The following is an 8,354-nucleotide window of genomic DNA, read 5'->3' as shown; positions in this document are numbered from 1 at the left end:
AGCTCGTCGACCGTGCGGTACGAATGCAGCGAGCAACGTAGCATGGCGCGCGCGCGAGGCAAAGGTGCTGGCCGTGTGTCCTATGCGATGGGCGTGGGCAATAGGCAAGGCACTACGAGCAGTCGCGTGTGGGCAGCAAGCGTGCTGCGCCACAGCGCGCACTGCCTCGCGCCAGCGAGGAGCGATGCCTCGCGAGGGAAAGCAGCAGCAGACGCGACACAGCACAGAGGCTGCGCGCATCGTGGCCAGCGATGGATGCGTGTGCGTGTTGCGTGTGGCGTATGGCTGTGTGTGCCTTGTGCAACGATCGATCGAGCGGGGCGTAGCTGCCTCGTGGCTCGATGGGGCTTGGGCACAAGCCCAAGTGCCTCGTCTTGCGACGATTGATACGTTTTGTTTTTAATTTTGAATTTTTAGTTCGGAAATAATTTTAATTAATTTTAAAATTAATAATTTAAATTATTTTCTCGGGATTTAATTTTGATTATTATAATTATTATAAATTTTAATTTATACTAATTATTTTACTAAAATTAAACCTTGAATTAATTTAAATTCGTTTAATTCAACTGAAAATAAATTAATGGATTCGATTATAATTTTATATGAGCTTTAAATTTTAATTAAACTTGTATGTTTCCGGTTAGACTAGAAATACATTTTAATGTTTAAAATTGGTAAAGCATATAAAGTTATTGGTTTAAGTGGAATCATTTTTAGTCATAAACTCTTGATTAGGTCTACAAATCCTTTAAGGTTAAAACAACTTGATTAGAATTAATAAGGACTGAATAATTGGTAGATTATTGGTGCCCTTGATTAATTGCTGCAAATATTTATGTGATGCATAACAATGTGTTTAACTAACTAGCTATGTGGGCCATTCATGATAATGAATGGGTGAATGGTATATATTGTATATGTACTATCTTGTAGGTTATGAAGTGACTAGTATGGCCCAAATAGGATAGAAAATATGGTATGTGTACCATTAATTTGAATGTAATTGGTCTAATGCACCAAAGTTTGTTTTTCAATTCAAATATGATCTGCGTACCATCAAATAATTGTAATTAGTTTAATTATAGCTTATCCTATTTGAAGAAAATGGCGCCTCCCATGGTGAAATTCAAGACGGAGTTTCCAATCCATTTTCAAGACGGACTTTGAAGTTGAAGCTTCAAGATGAAGTCGGGCCATACTAGATCACATTTATCTTATGCATGCTTTAAGTTATTTATTGCTTTAATTATGTCTTAATTATGCATGAGATTGTGGCTTGATTATGTTGCATGATTAAGGATTTTAGTTCACTTAAAATCTAACCAACATAATAAGAGCCTTAAGTTCCAAACTTAAAAATTGAGTTAAAAGGTGCCATGCCAAAATAACACTTACTCGGGTAACCTTTACATCAATCTAGTAATAGTTTTACGCTCAGCGAGGTGTTACTTATTGATCCTAAAGGGGTAAGGTACACAAATAATTGTGAGTACATGTTAGTTTTGGTGAAACTCAACGATATAAGTAAGGAGTCCTTTTATGTCGTGGCAAAATTGATAGGTTTACCTAATAAGTCCTTAGACGTACCTATTAACCAAGAGTAGTTTCTAGACTATTAGCAAAAGGCTTTTGCTTACCTAAAAGATTTTAGAATTGAGTCTAAATACATAATGTGCTTAATTCTTCAATGGTTTTAGGGTCTTGGAATCATTTTATTCACACCTGCCGGAACACATAACTTGAATGAAATGCTTAATGAACATTAAATTATGCATGCATGCTAGAATTTAAGTTTATTAAGAGAAATTATGAATGATTATTTATTTGTTTATTCTTTTTCAATTGTAGTTTAACTATGGCAAACAACAATTCATTCAACGTCCGATCAATTCTCGAAAAGGAGAAGTTGAAAGGGAAAAACTTCCTTGACTGGCAAAGGAACTTGCAAATAGTTCTTATGCAGGAAGAAAAGGAGTATGTCCTGGAAGAGGCGATGCCCGAAGCCGCGGGCGACGGGGTCACTCAGGCAGCCCTCAATCGTTGGATTGATACCAACAAGGATGTGAAATGTCTAATGCTTGCAACCATGAGTGCAGATCTACAGAAAACGTTCATCAGCTCAGATGCTTTCACGATCATCATTGAGTTGAAGAACACGTTCCAAGGTCTGGCTCGAGTAGAAAGATTCGAGAGTCATAGGCAAATTCTTGAGACCAAGCTTAAGAAAGGCGAGCCCGTAAGTCCACATGTTCTCAAAATGATTAGACTCATTGAGAATATGAGTCGGCTGGATCAGCAATTCTCTCAGGAAATGGCTATAGACACCATCCTCCATTCTCTTCATAGCGGGTATGATCAGTTCAAGTTAAACTACAGTATGAATAGTCTGGACAAAACGCTCACTGAGCTTCACGGTATGCTGAAAACCGCTGAAAAGACGCTCAAAAGTGATAAGCAAGATGTGCTTATAGTGCGTGGGGGCAAGTTCAAGAAATCTAGTAAGAAGAGGAATGCAAAGAAAGGTGGCAAGAAGGCCAGCCCGACTAAGCAAAATGGCGCCAAGTCTGAAAAGAGGAAGGTCAGTCAACCCACTTCTGAATCCGAATGCTTCTACTGCAAGAAGAAGGGGCATTGGAAGAGAGATTGCTTGAAGCTAAAGGAAGATCAGAAGAACGGAACAGTCGTTCCATCTTCAGGTATTTTCGTTATAGACTGTATACTTGCTAATTCAACTTCTTGGGTATTAGATACAGGTTGTGGCTCACACTTATGTTCCAATCCACAGGGGCTAAGAAGAAGTAGAAGGTTAAGCAAGGGTGAAGTCGACCTACGAGTGGGAAATGGAGCACGGATTGCTGCATTAGCTGTAGGAACTTATTATTTGTTGTTGCCCTCTGGGCTAGTTTTGGAACTGGAAGAGTGTTTCCATGTTCCAAGTCTTACTAAAAACATCATTTCTGTTTCTTGATTGGATGCTAAGGGATTTTCCTTTTTAATAAAAGACAATAGTTGCTCGTTTTATTTTAAAGAGATGTTTTATGGATCTGCTAGATTAGTCAATGGACTTTATTTATTAGATCACGACAAACAATTTTATAACATAAATACCAAAAAGGCCAAAAAGGATGATTCCGATCTCACCTATCTGTGGCATTGTCGATTAGGCCATATTTACTTGAAACGCATAGAAATACTTCAAAAGGAACGAATTCTAGAACCATTTGACTTAGAGGATTATAGTAAGTGCGAATCATGTTTACTTGGCAAAATGACAAAGCAACCTTTCTCTAAAGTTGGAGAAAGAGCAACTGAACTATTGGGTTTAATCCATACAGATGTATGTGGACCAATGAGTACAAATGCTAGAGGTGGTTTCAGCTACTTTATCACTTTCACTGATGACTTCAGTTGTAACACCCTAATAATTCCTTGCTTTTTATAAAACATTTTCCGACACAGGAATTACCAAGATATTACCGCCACCGTGATAACGGCTAAGGCTATTTACCAGAATTACGCAGCGGAATTAACTAACTTTTAAACATAATAAATAAATAGTTAATGGTCATTAAAACAAGTTGGAACCGTTGAGGACCAAACTAAAACAAACCATTGGAAATCCATTAACTGAAAATAGTAGTATTACTCATGACTTTAAATAAAAATAGAGTTTATAAAATACGGAAGAATAAACTCTCAACTCGAATCCCATGATAACTTCTCCCGCAAGTTATCTCTATAAACCTGCTTTATTGAAAATCTACTCCCCAACAACGCAAATGCAATTGATGGATCATCATAGGGTCATTAAGGCAAAGGCCATGACTAGAAGACATGAAGCATGAAGTCAGCAAAAGCTGAGTACGAACAAGCTAGAATAACATTCTATCCTAACATGCTTCACTCGACAATATTAAATAATCAACATGCAAAAGCCATGTAATAAAAAATTAAACATGGAGACATAACTCGACACACACTAGTAGAAAAAACCCCTGTTGCAGCGTACATGTATTAATACGCTTCAACAACCCGCCGGCCAACGCGGGTCAAACCCTTTAAAGGGTTGTTGCAGCGTACAATTTAATTGTTCCCTGCAATAAACGTTTTTGCAGGGGGCTTTTATTTGTTCGCTAGCATCTCTTTGTTCGCTGCGATAGGTCAGTCTAAAATTTGTTCGCTTCTTTGTTCACTGCAACAGTCTCAAAAATTTTCTCGTGTTGTAGGGACTTAATTTTATTTTTCATTTTCAAAATTTTCAATTCTTCCATTCTTCCCTCACTTCAGCTCTACCGGAAACACCTCCCTTCTTCTTCTTCGATCTTCCTCTCTGCTTTGTTCACCTTCCCATCTACTTTGTTCATCTTCCTCTCTACTTTGTTCACCTCTGGGTTTTTTCTCTCTCCTCTGCTTCTCAGTCACTCTCCTATACTCCTCTTATCTGGTCCGGTAGAAAAATATTTCACAAGCAGACCTAACTTGCCGTAATTCAACCACGGAGACCTAGCTTGCCGGGATTTTGATTTGGAATTAAGTTTAAGAAATTAGGGTTTGTGAATTAGAATTTGGGGATTTGGGAGTTCGGGCTTTTCGTATCGGCAGCAGAGCACTACTCGGAACCACTCCACAGCAGCAGCGTGAGTGACGGACGACAACCCGCGGTGGTGGTTGGCGGAGCTTGCTAGGTCTGTTTTTTATTTTTGTATTTTGTTTTATACTAATTAAATTGTATTTGAATTATTTTGTGCAATTATGTTTTATACTTTGTAAATATAAATTGAAGAATCGAGAGCCTTGTGCACTGCGATTGTAGGTTGGTTTGATTTAGTTAATTGGAGTTGGCAAGTTAACCAAAGTATCAGTGTGGTGGTCAGTTGGGAAGTTAATGAATTAAGCAATGGGTTACCTGGTCTGACTTTATGGTATGCAGGCTGTTAAGTTAATAGATTGATGTCTGGTTGAATCATACTTTGATACTTTGAATATTGCTATTGTAATACTTTGATACTTAATTGACTTACCCCCATCATGACTAAAACCCATTAGCCATTATGTCAGTCATATTCCTCTGCGTAACTTTGCGCAGTAATCACAAATGTAAGCAAATGTTAGGATGCAAGCGCAAATATCCTGGCTTAAGAAAGTTCTTAGCAGGTCGGTTTTGAGACAAAATTTAAAATGCAGAGATAGATAATTCCCCGACTATTTTACTCAGCTTAAACATAAATCATATATGATTCAACTTGTAAACAAGTCATTGATATCTTTTCTTTTTTTGCTTTGTGGGATGGAGTCTTCCTGTTTGTTTATTGCAAGTTCTGTTTGTTTGTGGTTTTCTGCATATGAAGTTTTGTACGTTTTGGTTTGGAGCTGCTGTAATTCTTTTTACAATTGTGCCATTAATTTGGTGTTTTCAACTTGCTGGTCTACTAACAAGTAAATCTGATAAGTTTAAAACAAAAGTGATGCAGTAAAAAAGAAAAAAACACAGAAATTTAGATTGGTCAATAAAGTAAGGAATCTCATTTTTAAAGAATGAATTTTTGTTACATGGTTAAGAACTACATATATGATAACTAATGATCCTAGATGTCTTCCTTACTCTCCTTCACTCTTCTATGTGTTGAGGGTTGTTATCAGAGTGCAAGGAGGATTTGAAAAGAACATGGAGAATGGAGTGGAAAGCTTTCGCTGCTATAATTGTCTTTATTGGCTGAATCATGTCTTATTATTAACATTGCAGGGATATGTATCTTACAAGTTTAGGATCATGCAGCAGCACTCCAAACATGCAGATGTCCTTTGTGTCGCCGTCCCATTAGCTCGTTAATACCTATTGAGGCTTCCCAGCAACAACGCGTTAATCCAGAAGTTACAAATATTTTAGGGAGACTGGAAATGTATAATCGTCGATATGGTGAACACTTCAGTGGTTTCATGCAGGTACATACCGTTATAAAGACTGTTTTCGATTATTTTTTTGCTAAATCTTATCTCATGAGGGAATATTATGTACATCTGACATTTTGGATCACTAGTACTCCACTAGACTTTTCTTCAGGTTTGGTTGTTCATATTTTGGCATACTATGTCAGGCAGAAGGTCATAACTAGATCATAGGATATGCACTGATATCATAGATGGAGTTGTTCTAGTTCATGTTTAGAGGTGGACAGCTGGTCATCTTTCATAATATTAGCCAATTCATAAGTTATAACCTGATTTGGCCCGTGAAATTTGAATAAACTTGCTGCAAATATGTACTTTTTCCGGCTAATATTTGTGCCCAAATTCAGAATGTTTTCATGTTTTCATGTTATATCCTTCGGTTTAAATGAACCACGTTATTAAAATTTGGAGATTTTGGACTTGAGGATGCTGCAAGTTAGAGATTAATACAATAATATGTGTTGAAATCAAGTCCTAGAACATAGTTAAGATACAGTAACAAGTGGAGTGTTTCGTACTTTCCTTGTTGGTCCTTAATAGATACAAAGTATGGAGTAATAAACACTACTTGCTATTATGATCAATCCTCAAAGGATTTACTTTACAATAAACCTTAATTTATATGGACCGATACAACATGGAGTCAGGCCAATATCTCCAAACCATCATCAAACTATGAAAAATAAACTGAAACTTCATGAAAAACAATAATAAAGCACTTCATCATCTTAGTCTTTAGTTACTCATTTATAAACAACTCATATTTAGGCTAAAATGATATTTTCGTCCCCAACTTGAACTAAAGAATCTAAGGACTCATTTCAAACTTATTACATGATAAATATGCTTAGTTTTAAGTTTCCAAGACTCATTCCAATCTATTTATGCACATTTAAGGCTCATTGGGTCGTTATAGGCCATTTTAGGCTCAAATGACATTTTTGCTCCGAACTTTGAACTAAAGAACCTAAAGACTCATTTTAAACCTTTTACATGATTAATATGCATATTTTTAACTTTCTAAGACTCATTCCAATCTATTTATTCACATTTAAGGCTCATTGGGTCGTTATAGGTCATATTAAGGCTAAAATGAAGCATTTTCGCTCCCAACTTTGAACTAAAGAACCTAAGGACTCATTTTATACTTATTACATGTTTAATATGAATACTTTTAACTTTCTAACACTCGTTCCAATCTACTTATGCAAATTTAAGGCTTGTTTGGTCGTTATAGGTCATATTTAGGCTAAAATGAGGTTTTTTCGCTCCCAAATTTGAAATAAAGATCCTAAGGACTCATTTTAAACATATTAAATGTTTTATATGATTAGTTTTAACTTTCCAAGACTTAATCCAATCTATTTATGTACATTCGAGACTTCTTTGGCCGTTATAGGTCATATTTAGGCTAAAATGGCATTTTCGCTCCCAACTTTGATCTAACGAACTTAACCCTAATTTCAAACTTATTACATGATTCATATGATTATTTTTAACTTTTCAATACTCAATCCGATCTATTATGCATATTTGAGACTTGTTTGGTCGTTATAGGTCATATTTAGGCTAAAATGAGACATTTTCGCTCCTAACCTTGAACTAAAGAACCTAAAGACCCATTTTAAACCCTTTACATGATTAATATGCTTAGTTTTAAGTTTCCAAGACTCCTTCCACTCTATTTACGCACATTTAAGGCTCATTGGGTCGTTATAGGTCATATTTAGACTAAAATGACATTTTCGTTCCCAACTTTGAACTAAAGAACCTAATGACTTATTTCAAACTCATTACATGATTAATATGCTTAGTTTTAAAATTTTCAATACTCGATCATTCCAATCTATTTATGCACATTTAAGGCTCATTGGGTCGTTATAGTTCATATTTAGACTAAAATGACATTTAATCTAATACTCCCATCAAATTTTTGTTTTTGAAGGTCTATACTACGAGGAATGCGCCTTATGCTAGTGAGGAAATTGATGTGGTCCGTGAGCAATGGGCTAATTTTTTTACCAGCAAGTATTTATTATTGGCCTGAGCGCGTTTGATCGAGTTGGCTTAGATGTTATAGAACAATATTTTATATTAAAATGTATGCGTACGTTGAAATTGGAACGTACATATATTTAAATGTACTACATGCACTTTGTATTGGGATATATAGTATACAAAACACCAGTTATTGTTTTTATAATTGTGATACAGGTTGCGATATTATTATTGTTGTGACAGGTTTCTATATATGGTGCAAGGCTCTCTAGGTAATCCTAAATAAGATTAAAATTTTCCCGCCAAAAGTGCTTTGTTGCAGCGTACATATATATGTGTACGCTGCAACAAGGGAGTAAAATTTGGCAAAATTCCAGACTTGTTGCAGCGTACAAATAGATGTA

General features: G+C 36.1%; 1 long non-coding RNA gene across 1 annotated transcript; it reads left to right on the top strand.

Moving 5' to 3' along the window:
• Positions 1-4,202: 4,202 nt before the first annotated feature.
• Positions 4,203-8,134, top strand: LOC130459895 (uncharacterized). The gene is made up of 3 exons (XR_008919623.1): positions 4,203-4,688; positions 5,747-5,946; positions 7,898-8,134. It is a non-coding gene; the product is annotated as an uncharacterized lncRNA (long non-coding RNA).
• Positions 8,135-8,354: the final 220 nt, after the last annotated feature.

This window comes from Spinacia oleracea, chromosome 4 (assembly GCF_020520425.1).
Source record: "Spinacia oleracea cultivar Varoflay chromosome 4, BTI_SOV_V1, whole genome shotgun sequence".
In the NCBI taxonomy this organism is placed as follows: Eukaryota; Viridiplantae; Streptophyta; class Magnoliopsida; order Caryophyllales; family Amaranthaceae; genus Spinacia; species Spinacia oleracea.
The sequence above is the reverse complement of the archived record's forward strand: the minus strand, read 5'-3'. Positions and strand labels throughout refer to the sequence as shown.